At 47.2% G+C, this 12,500-nt stretch overlaps 3 non-coding genes across 3 annotated transcripts; all 3 read right to left on the reverse strand.

Annotated features, from left to right (window-relative positions):
- Positions 1 to 5,592: 5,592 nt before the first annotated feature.
- TRNAT-AGU (transfer RNA threonine (anticodon AGU)) lies at positions 5,593 to 5,666 on the reverse strand. Its single transcript has one exon. It is a non-coding gene; the product is annotated as a tRNA-Thr (tRNA).
- A 357-nt stretch (positions 5,667 to 6,023) lies between these two features.
- TRNAL-AAG (transfer RNA leucine (anticodon AAG)) lies at positions 6,024 to 6,105 on the reverse strand. The gene has a single exon. It is a non-coding gene; the product is annotated as a tRNA-Leu (tRNA).
- An 838-nt stretch (positions 6,106 to 6,943) lies between these two features.
- Positions 6,944 to 7,015, reverse strand: TRNAQ-CUG (transfer RNA glutamine (anticodon CUG)). The gene has a single exon. It is a non-coding gene; the product is annotated as a tRNA-Gln (tRNA).
- Positions 7,016 to 12,500: the final 5,485 nt, after the last annotated feature.

Below are 12,500 nucleotides of genomic sequence, written 5' to 3' on the forward strand. Positions count from 1 at the left end.
GGAGCTCAGCCGGGTCACCAGAGCTCAGCCGGGTCACCAGAGCTCAGCCGGGTCACCAGAGCTCACCAGAGCTCAGCCAGGTCACCAGAGCTCAGCCCGGTCACCAGAGCCCACCCCGGTCACCACAGCTCAGCCAGGTCACCAGTGCCCAGCCCAGTCACCAGAGCTCAGCCCGGTCACCAGAGCCCAGCCCGGTCACCACAGCTCACTAGAGCTCAGCCCGGTCACCAGAGCTCAGCTCGGTCACCAGAGCCCAGCCCAGTCACCAGAGCTCAGCCAGGTCACCACAGCTCACCAGAGCCCAGCCCGGTCACCAGAGCCCAGCCCGGTCACCAGAGCTCAGCCTATTCACCAGAGCTCAGCCCGGTCACCAGAGCCCAGCCCGGTCACCAGAGCTCAGCCCGGTCACCAGAGCCCAGCCCGGTCACCAGAGCTCAGCCCGGTCACCAGAGCTCAGCCGGGTCACCAGAGCCCAGCCCGGTCACCCGAGCCCAGCCAGGTCACCACAGCCCAGCCCGGTCACCACAGCCCAGCCCGGTCACCACAGCCCAGCCCAGTCACCAGAGCTCAGCCCTGTCACCAGAGCCCAGCCCAGTCACCACAGCTCACTAGAGCTCAGCCCGGTCACCAGAGCTAAGCCCGGTCACCAGAGCTGTGTTGTGAACCTTTCCTCCTATGAGCCTGACAAACATGAGATGTCAGTTCTCTCCAAAGGTCGGTCCTTCTCCCCTGCAAGATCTGTGGACAAAATTAAACTCTGCAATGACCTGGAGGAATTCTACAGAAAAATAAGACTCAATGAATATTTCCATGACAGAGACTCTCCTCACAACACAGATTTGGAGACATGACAGTTTAACATCAACCCAACAAAAAGATCTACATGGACCCCCAAATATGGAACCAACTCAACACTGGACACATACATGTCCGCTTCAGAAAAAAAGTGAAAACTGAAATCCTGGGGAAAAGAAAGAAACAAGTCAATAACCTAACCCTACAGGAACAAAAGGATATTACATCACTGAAAGTAAACCCAGATATCATCATAAAACCTGCAGACAAAGGGGGTGCAATAGTCATAATGAAAACGTCTGACTATATCAAGGTAGCAAACAGACAGCTTTCCAACCTCATTCATTTTAGTAAACTTGAGAGTGACCCAACAGAGGCCTACAAGAAGCAACTAATTGATATGACCAAGAAGTTCTCAACTGAGATGCAACACAAGGTCAACCTTCTCCTTAAACCCCTGGTCAGAAGTCCTCCTAGCTACATCCAGGACACTACCGACCTTTCAAACAAACTCAAGACTGTAGGCCACTTCCTAATGGTACGATTCTGGCCACCATGGATGTGGAATCTCTATACACTATCTCTATCCCCCATATAGCAGCATGTTGGGCACACATGGAGAAGCACAACCTACCTACAGAACTGGTCTCAGAAGAGGAGAGGATCCGTACCTACAGTGTACGGGAACATCAATGGGTTCAAGGTGTTCACCACAGTATGCCAATCTCTTATGGCTGAACTGGAAGGTGCTTACTTATCCACATGCACCACAAAACCCATGATCTACCTCCGTTATATTGATGATATTCTGATCATCTGGACTTCAGGTGAGGAGGCCCTGCTTCAATTCCATGAGGGCTACAACAACTTTCACCCCACATCTATCTGAAACTAAGCTATTCAGACAAGGAGATACACTTTCTGGATACCACCATACAGATTAAAGACAGACGCTAAACCACAACAATATTCCATAAACCAACAGATAGAACGGCCTACCTGAGAAATAACAGCTTCCACTCCAGACATACCAGACAGTCTACCATATACAGCCAGGCCATACGCTACAACCGTATCTATCATATACAGCCAGGCCATACGCTACAACCGTATCTATCATATACAGCCAGGCCATACGCTACAACCGTATCTATCATATACAGCCAGGCCATACACTACAACCGTATCTATCATATACAGCCAGGCCATACGCTACAACCGTATCTATCATATACAGCCAGGCCATACGCTACAACCGTATCTATCATATACAGCCAGGCCATACGCTACATCCGTATCTATCATATACAGCCAGGCCATACGCTACAACCGTATCTATCATATACAGCCAGGCCATACGCTACATCCGTATCTATCATATACAGCCAGGCCATACGCTACAACCGTATCTATCATATACAGCCAGGCCATACGCTACAACCGTATCTATCATATACAGCCAGGCCATACGCTACAACCGTATCTATCATATACAGCCAGGCCATACACTACAACCGTATCTATCATATACAGCCAGGCCATACACTACAACCGTATCTATCATATACAGCCAAGCCATACGCTACATCCGTATCTATCATATACAGCCAGGCCATACGCTACAACCGTATCTATCATATACAGCCAGGCCATACGCTACAACCGTATCTATCATATACAGCCAGGCCATACGCTACAACCGTATCTATCATATACAGCCAGGCCATACGCTACAACCGTATCTATCATATACAGCCAGGCCATACGCTACAACCGTATCTATCATATACAGCCAAGCCATACGCTACATCCGTATCTATCATATACAGCCAGGCCATACACTACATCCGTATCCATCATATACAGCCAGGCCATACGCTACAACCGTATCTATCATATACAGCCAGGCCATACACTACATCCGTATCCATCATATACAGCCAGGCCATACGCTACAACCGTATCTATCATATACAGCCAGGCCATACGCTACAACCGTATCTATCATATACAGCCAGGCCATACACTACATCCGTATCCATCATATACAGCCAGGCCATACGCTACAACCGTATCTATCATATACAGCCAGGCCATACACTACATCCGTATCCATCATATACAGCCAGGCCATACGCTACAACCGTATCTATCATATACAGCCAGGCCATACACTACATCCGTATCCATCATATACAGCCAGGCCATACGCTACAACCGTATCTATCATATACAGCCAGGCCATACACTACATCCGTATCCATCATATACAGCCAGGCCGTACACTACATCCGTATCCATCATATACAGCCAGGCCATACGCTACAACCGTATCTATCATATACAGCCAGGCCATACGCTACAACCGTATCTATCATATACAGCCAGGCCATACGATACAACCGTATCTATCATATACAGCCAGGCCATACGCTACAACCGTATCTATCATATACAGCCAGGCCATACGCTACAACCGTATCTATCATATACAGCCAGGCCATACGCTACAACCGTATCTATCATATACAGCCAGGCCATACGCTACAACCGTATCTATCATATACAGCCAGGCCATACGCTACAACCGTATCTATCATATACAGCCAGGCCATACACTACATCCGTATCCATCATATACAGCCAGGCCATACACTACATCCGTATCCATCATATACAGCCAGGCCATACGCTACAACCGTATCCATCATATACAGCCAGGCCATACGCTACAACCGTATCTATCATATACAGCCAGGCCATACGATACAACCGTATCTATCATATACAGCCAGGCCATACGCTACAACCGTATCTATCATATACAGCCAGGCCATACGCTACAACCGTATCTATCATATACAGCCAGGCCATACACTACATCCGTATCCATCATATACAGCCAGGCCATACACTACATCCGTATCCATCATATACAGCCAGGCCATACGCTACAACCGTATCTATCATATACAGCCAGGCCATACGATACAACCGTATCTATCATATACAGCCAGGCCATACGCTACAACCGTATCTATCATATACAGCCAGGCCATACGCTACAACCGTATCTATCATATACAGCCAGGCCATACGCTACAACCGTATCTATCATATACAGCCAGGCCATACGCTACAACCGTATCTATCATATACAGCCAGGCCATACGCTACAACCGTATCAGCTCAGACAGGAAGGACCTGGAAAAACATCTCCTGGAGCTCAGGTCTGGATTTCTCCAGTTGGGCTACAGACCAAAAGTGACTGATAACCAAATAGGTAAAGCAGCAGCCATCAACAGAGATGATTTACTCAAATTTAAGGAGACCCAACAGGAGGCCAGAGTCCCCCTAGTAGTTACTTACAGCCCACAACTGGAGATCCTACGTCACATTGCCAGTCCCTCCTCTCCTGTCCTTCCGGCAACCACCAAACCTGAAACAACTGGTTGTCCGGAGCCCTGAGACCTCCATCTGAAAATGGTACCTACCTGCCTGCAAAGCAGGTGTACAACGTGCCAGCACATTTACACGGGTGACCAGGTACCTCAATCACCGCAGGTACATCAGATCCAAGGGACCTTTCCCTGCAGGTCCTCTAATGTGTTACCTTATTATGTGTCAGCAGTGTCCAACCACAGGCCTTTATATTGGGGAAACATCCAGAGACTCCATCAACGTATGAACTCGCACAGATCTGATATTAGATATGAAAGGAAAGATCTCCCAGCGGCTGCACATTTCTCCAGAGAGAAAGATTTGCAGATTACTATTATAATGTGACATTACAAGACACAGAGGGAAAGGAAAGAATCAGACCATAAATTAATGAGGAGATTCAGCACCTTACAAAGTGTCTTACCATCCATGCAGCTTCATGACCCCCGACCTCTGACCTGGAGGCCACAAGCAGATAAGAGCCAGGGCTCTCTGGTCTCGCCTCACAGGTTTTTAATGTTTTTATTGCTGTCCCGTGGTAAATAAGATGGCCCTGATTTTATCAATCTGTTGCATTAAAGTTTTTTTTTTTAATATCCTTTGATGATCACTGCCGGGTGTGTATAAAATGCTGTGAATTTTCTGTTTCATACATAACATTGTGTCTGATGAAGAGAACGAGTATTCTCCAAAGCGCCACCATCCAATATACTCAGTTACCCTCAGAAAGTTATCGCCTGACTTCTTCACTCTTCTTCTTAACAACAAGACAGACAGATGGCGCGTGATTATTTTGGGAGCTTCAAATTGGCTGAACAAAAGAATCTGCCTATGGCTTATAGTATATTGACCTCAATTACAGGCTAGTAGGGAGTCCTTAGGGGCACCGCAGACCTTACATGGGTCCCTTTAGGACCCAATGGCTGCAGCAGTTACCAGAACCTGGTGATTGGGTTAAAACCTTTTATAACTAGAATACACCGGCACTTACATAGTTGTTAGCCGTGCTTCATTGGTGGGTCCCAGGAAGGTATGGAGGGGCCACAGCTGGCAGGGGGTGGGGTCATGTGTGGGGGAGGGGCCACAGCTGGCAGGTGGGTGGGGTCATGTGTGTGTGTGGGGGGGTCCAAAATGAACTTTGGACAAAAGAGTGCTCAATGACTACTTATCTACATCCCCACAATAAATCACACCTCATAAATCAACATAAATCTCACACACCAAAAAGGTTGTGAAGTAAAAGGTTTCTTCACAAAATCTCCCAATGTTACTGACTGTGGTTAATTTAATTCAACAGATTCATATAAAAATAAATGATGTGATGGTCTGAGATCCTCTTCACACTAGCAAAACACAAGGCACTGCTGAGATTCGAACTCAGGATCTCCTGTTTACTAGACAGGCGCTTTAACCAACTAAGCCACAGCGCCGACATGATACATTGTGTCACCAACGTCTTCTCGCTCTACGCCAAATCCTCAACAATGCCAATTTTTAGCCTATCTGCCCCAACACCTGAATCCTCTAGGACAGTCTATGGTTATATTTCTTCATCTCTGGTCATTTTATGGTCATTTAGTAATCATGAGATGAGTAGCCTGGCCGGGTAACATGGACACACGTCAAGGAAACCTGAACTCTAGTTGCCACGTTCCAGCAGGTGAAGTATTCTCTGGTTCTCACAGGAGGCTTAGAGAGAAAATCCCAAGTGTTACTCATATTCTTAAATGTTTGTTACTATTTTGTGACAAAAACCTTTGGAGTTTAATGTAAAGTGTCAAAACCTGTGGCAGCGGTGGGATTCGAACCCACGCCCCCGAAGAGACTGGAGCCTTAATCCAGCGCCTTAGACCGCTCGGCCACGCTACCTCATGGAGGACAGTCTTCTGTAGAGTATCAATGTCTACCCGGTACGGGCCGGTAGACGGGCAGTGACTTATACTTATACTTATTCACTCTACTTTGCTATCAGTAAAAGCCGTAGGTATTCTGAGTTAAATGTCCAGCAGTGTCAGGACAAGCCCCCCACCCCCCATAGCACCCACCTAGTACAATCTGGGGAATATAAAGCCATATTTCACAGTCCTGCTGCTACTAACAACATACACAAGTTAACGTTTACACATCTCTCTAATGTTAATACCAAACAATAGCTGCAAAGAGCACAGCAGTGGGAGGACATTCTCCCAGTGCTCCAGCTACAATCCTGGAATATAAAGCCATATTTCACAGTCCTGCTGCTACTAACAACATACTCAAATCTCTGATTAAACATCATTCCAGGGACAATACCTAACACTAGCTGCAGAGAGCACAGAAGTGTCAGGACACCCCCCAGTGCACTTGGTAAAGCCTGAATCTATGGAATTTAAATCCATATATCACAGTCCTGCTGCTACTAACAACATTCACAAAGGTCTCGATTATCCCCGCCCACCTCTTTCAAGTAGTAAATATAATGACATTTTTGCTGTTTGGATTTGTATATGAGACAAGTTAGGATCGGGGAACGGAACATGAAGGTCTACAGGGTAACGTATGTGCGGCCACAGGATACAGACACCCCCCACACGTCCATGTGACTGCAGACTATCTTATAGTGTTTCGGCAAAATAGATTCATGTACATGAAGGTTACTGCTCGATTTAGGAGGAAGATTATTTTTTTTAAAATTGGAATTAAAAGTAAATTTTTTAAAAAATTTTCAAGGTCCCACCGAGATTTGAACTCGGATCGCTGGATTCAGAGTCCAGAGTGCTAACCATTACACCATGGAACCTCATGGGGGGCAGGAGACAGAGCAGCCTCCAAGGGACGGAGGGGGGAAGGGGAAGAGCTAATAATTTCGGTTTGTGTGCAGACACATTATAATAATTATAATAATTCTGTATGTATATAGCGCACACAGATTCCGCAGCGCTGCACAAAGCATGAGAAATCGGTCCCTGTCCCCAATGGGGCTCACAATCTAATCCACCTACCAGAATGTTTTATGGAGTGTGGGAGGAAACCGGAGGACCCGGAGGAAACCCAGGCAAACACGGAGAGAACGTACAAACTCTTTGCAGTAATTACTAAGTCTTCACACAGTTTGATATCCTGAAACGAAGGAGTTTAAATCAGAGGAGCTACTAACCCGGCACAGTCCCTGCGCTAGCCAGCGAGTCACACAGAAATCCCAAAATGTTACTGCTCCACTCTGTGCACAGTCCCAAAGGACAATCTCACCCAATCCCCGGGAGGTTACAGATTGAAGCGTTCCTCAGTAATTCCTCCTGTTTCTCTGTACTTCTTCCCGTCCTCGGCTCCACCATAGACCTTGTTCCGTGCCCCGAAGTCCAGAGACAATCCTGCACTGGGAGTGTGTACAGCGCCGATTACCGGGAGAACAAGGAAAAGGTTTTATTTTAATGTATTCACAAAACAAGGTTAAAAATCGGAAATTTTTCAAAAGCGTCAAACCCCCTCCCCCGACCCCGGTGTCACCCTGTCAGCTTCTTCCAGGGTCCGGTATGTAAATCCAGAGCGAAACATTCGTAACCGAAAATGTCTTTCTTTTTCGCACAACAATGAAAAGTCCCTTACAATAAAAGCAGCCTGAGATCAGTATTATCCACATTCCTCACACCGAGAGATAAGAATTCCAGAGTTATTTCCCACATCCATAAATAGATTCTATGTCCCATGTTATTTCCATATCCTGATTATTTCCTTATTGATCGGACGCCACTAATCCTATGCACAAAAGGCTTTAGTTCTACGAAGTTCATCCGTCCAATCACAGAGTTCGGCTCAACTTAATATGAGGGATTTTTGGATCTACAGTCATGGCCAAAAGTTCTGAGAATGAGACAAATGTTACTTGTTACAAAGTCTCCGGCATCAGGTTTTATAATGGTGATTTGCATAAACTCCAGAATGTTATAAAGAGGGATCAGCTTATCAGCAATTCATTGCAAAGTCAATATTTGCCTAGAAAATGAACTTTTTCATTTTTTTCCAATTATTTGGAACATCTGGAAAACAGCTTGTTGGGAGAAGACAAGGTGAGCGATGCCCCCAGTCCTGTCTCCTGCACCTGTAAAGCCTCCTGCAGCCATTCATGTGGGTGGGGGGGGGGGCGGCTTCTCAGCCAAGGGAATCGGCCTAAAAACACCTCCATGAATAAAGAATGGAGCAGAATGTCCTCCAGGAGCCGCTTCTCCCAACCCTCCAGGAGCAGATGGTGATGAGCAATGTCTCCTCCAGCATGATGGAGCACCGGCCATAAAGGGGAGAACTAAATGGCTCCGGGAACAGAACACAGATTCTGGGTCCATGGCCCGGGAACAGAACACAGAGATTCTGGGTCCATGGCCCGGGAACAGAACACAGAGATTCTGGGTCCATGTCCTGGAAACTCCCCGGATCTTATCCCATTGAGAACTTGTGGTCAATCATCAGGAGACGGAGGACAAACAAACCCAACACATTGTGACAGAATGCAGCAGTGACTGTGCAGGAATGGACGGCGATCAGTCAGGATCTGGTGCAGGAGGTGAGTGAGAGCTGCCATGGAGAATTGCAGAGGTCCTGAAGAAGAAGGAGAGGTCCTGCAGATACTGACTCGCTGCAGTAACTCCTCCCACCTGACAATAAAAGCTTCTGTTCCCCATAATATGATTGCACTTGTATCTCTGTATGTGATAAACATCTGACAAACCAGAGGGACACATCATGTGACAAGAGGAGATTTGTGTCATTCTCACAACTTATGGCCATGATTGTACCATCTGGGATAACTGTATCCCCATGGTCTGAATATGGACTTTAAATTGAAAAACTTCCTCACCTGACCCCTTACAGCAGTGATGGTGAACCTTCTGGAGACCGAGTGCCCAAACTACAACCAAAATCCACTTATATGTCGCAAAGTGCCAACATGACAATTTAAGCGGTAACTTATTGATCGCTGCTGTTTCACAGGTTTTAATCGTATTGGTCTCCTGAGTTCACCAATACAATAGAAAGATGATGGAGAAATTTGGATTGTAGCTTCCCTCCAGGGTCCCCTGAAAGGAAGGATCAGGGGACTCAGAGCAGGAGCTCCAATGACGATCCATCTCTTTCCACACCGTCTTGCTCCTCCTGTAGTCCTGGCAGCCAAGGATGTTGCTTTAAAATAGCGCTGAGCTCGGCACAGAAGAAAGCCTTAAGTCTTAGCTTGCAAACTCAGTGTTGGGGTGAAGGTCTGGGTGCCAACAGAAAGGGCTCTGTGTGCCACCTCTGGCACCCGTGCCATAGGTTCGCCACCACTACCTTAGAGGAACACAGAGCTAATGGGAGTAGGAATGCGATTTCCCGTAGAATGGATACATTAGTACAATCTATTCCATCTTACCGAACATGTGACTTTTTAGTTTTTAGTTCCGTGTGTGACACTTAACCTTACATTATAGGGATTTTGAGATACATATAATATTCAATGTCGCACCCCTCTGACGCCATTTGCCACAGAATAACAAAATCCGTTACCATGCGGCTCCATACTAAGACTGGTTTGGCTGCAATACTGAGTAGACTCCGAGTACTGAGTACTTCAGGGGCGTAACTACAGCGGTAGCAGCCATAGCAGCTGCTATGGGGCCCACTGTGTCAGGGGGCCCCATCATCCAACCTGACAAACTAAAGAATGGAGGATGTGCCCCATTATACACATATTGAGCTGCACATTGTACAACATTGTATGTAACATATACCCTCACCGGCCACTTTATTAGGTACACCATGCTAGTAACGGGTTGGACCCCCTTTTGCCTTCAGAACTGCCTCAATTCTTCGTGGCATAGATACAACAAGGTGCTGGAAGCTCCTCAGAGATTTTGGTCCATATTGACATGATGGCATCACACAGTTGCCGCAGATTTGTCGGCTGCACATCCATGATGCGAATCTCCCGTTCCTCCACATCCCAAAGATGCTCTATTGGATTGAGATCTGGTGACTGTGGAGGCCATTTGTGTCCAGTGACCTCATTGTCATGTTCAAGAAACCAGTCTGAGATGATTCCAGCTTTATGACATGGCGCATTATCCTGCTGAAAGTAGCCATCAGATGGGTACATTGTGGTCATAAAGGGATGGACATGGGCAGCAACAATACTCAGGTAGGCTGTGGTGTTGTACCAAGGGGCCCAAAGACACCATGACACCAGCACCACCAGCCTGACCCGCTGATACAAGGCAGGATGGATCCATGACACCACCACCACCAGCCTGAGCCGCTGATACAAGGCAGGATGGATCCATGACACCACCACCACCAGCCTGACCCGCTGATACAAGGCAGGATGGATCCATGACACCACCACCACCAGCCTGAGCCGCTGATACAAGGCAGGATGGATCCATGACACCAGCACCACCAGCCTGAGCCGCTGATACAAGGCAGGATGGATCCATGACACCAGCACCACCAGCCTGAGCCGCTGATACAAGGCAGGATGGATCCATGACACCACCACCACCAGCCTGAGCCGCTGATACAAGGCAGGATGGATCCATGACACCACCACCACCAGGCTGACCCGCTGATACAAGGCAGGATGGATCCATGACACCACCACCACCAGCCTGAGCCGCTGATACAAGGCAGGATGGATCCGCGCTTTCATGTTGTTGGCGCCAAATTCTGACCCTACCATCCGAATGTCGCAGCAGAAATCGAGACTCATCAGACCAGGCAACGTTTTTCCAATCTTCTACTGTCCAATTTCGATGAGCTTGTGCAAATTGTAGCCTCAGTTTCCTGTTCTTAGCTGAAAGGAGTGGCACCCGGTGTGGTCTTCTGCTGCTGTAGCCCATCTGCCTCAAAGTTCGACGTACTGTGCGTTCAGAGATGCTCTTCTGCCTACCTTGGTTGTAACCGGTGGCGATTTGAGTCACTGTTGCCTTTCTATCAGCTTGAACCAGTCTGCCCATTCTCCTCTGACCTCTGGCATCAACAAGGCATTTCCGCCCACAGAACTGCCGCTCACTGGATGTTTTTTCTTTTTCGGACCATTCTCTGTAAACCCTAGAGATGGTTGTGCGTGAAAATCCCAGCAGATCAGCAGTTTCTGAAATACTCAGACCAGCCCTTCTGGCACCAACAACCATGCCACGTTCAAAGGCCACAAATCATCTTTCTTCCCCATACTGATGCTCGGGAGAACTGCAGGAGATTGTCCTGACCATGTCTACATGCCTAAATGCACTGCCGCCATGTGATTGGCTGATTAGAAATTAAGTGTTAACGAGCAGTTGGACAGGTGCACCTAATAAAGTGGCCGGTGAGTGTATGTGATGTATATATGCCGTATCTGTGAGTTGTATATACTCTATGTGTACACAATGTATATACTGCATTATGCGCTATATGTGTACTGTGTTTACCGTGCAACTGTGACTCCCATCTGTGAGCATATCAATATGTATATTTTTTAAGGGAGAAGGTGGCCCCATTCAGTAGTCTGCTATGGGGCCCTGCCTCTCCTAGTTACACCCCTGGGGTACTTACAGCGGGATCGGAGGCGGAGGGGACCACTTGTGAGATATTTGATGCCATTGGCTTGGGAAGTGGGGCCGGACGAGGGTGTGTGCTGACCTCAGCCCCTGAATGGTCCTTTGACCCGAATTCTGTGATTGAACGAATGAACTTCGTAGAACAGAAGCCTTTTGTGCATAGGATTAGTGGCGTCCGATCAATAAGGAAATAATCAGGATATGGAAAAACTGTTTTATTTAGGAGAACTTTTCTATGGGAAATCACATGGGACATAGAATCTATTTATGGATGTGGGAAATAACTCTGGAATTCTTATCTCTCGGTGTGAGGAATGTGGATAATACTGATATCAGTCTGGTTTTATTGTTGTGTGAAAAAGAAAGACATTTTCTGTTACGAATGTTTCCGCTCTGGATTTACATACCGGACCCTGGAAGAAGCTGACAGGGTGACACCGGGGTCGGGGGCTTTGGCGCTTTTGAAAAAATTTCCGATTTTTAACCTTGTTTTGTGACTACATAAAAATAAAAAACTTTTCCTTGTTCCCCCAGTAATCGGCGCTGTACACACTCCCAGTGCAGGATTGTCTCTGGACTTCGGGGAACGGAACAAGGTCTATGGTGGAGCCGAGGACGGGAAGAAGTACAGAGAAACAGGAGGAATTACTGAGGAACGCTTCAATCTGTAACCTCCCGGGGATTGGGTGAGATTGTCCTTTGGGACTGTGCACAGAGTGGAGC

This window comes from Engystomops pustulosus, chromosome 4, assembly GCF_040894005.1.
Source record: "Engystomops pustulosus chromosome 4, aEngPut4.maternal, whole genome shotgun sequence".
Classification (NCBI taxonomy): domain Eukaryota; kingdom Metazoa; phylum Chordata; class Amphibia; order Anura; family Leptodactylidae; genus Engystomops; species Engystomops pustulosus.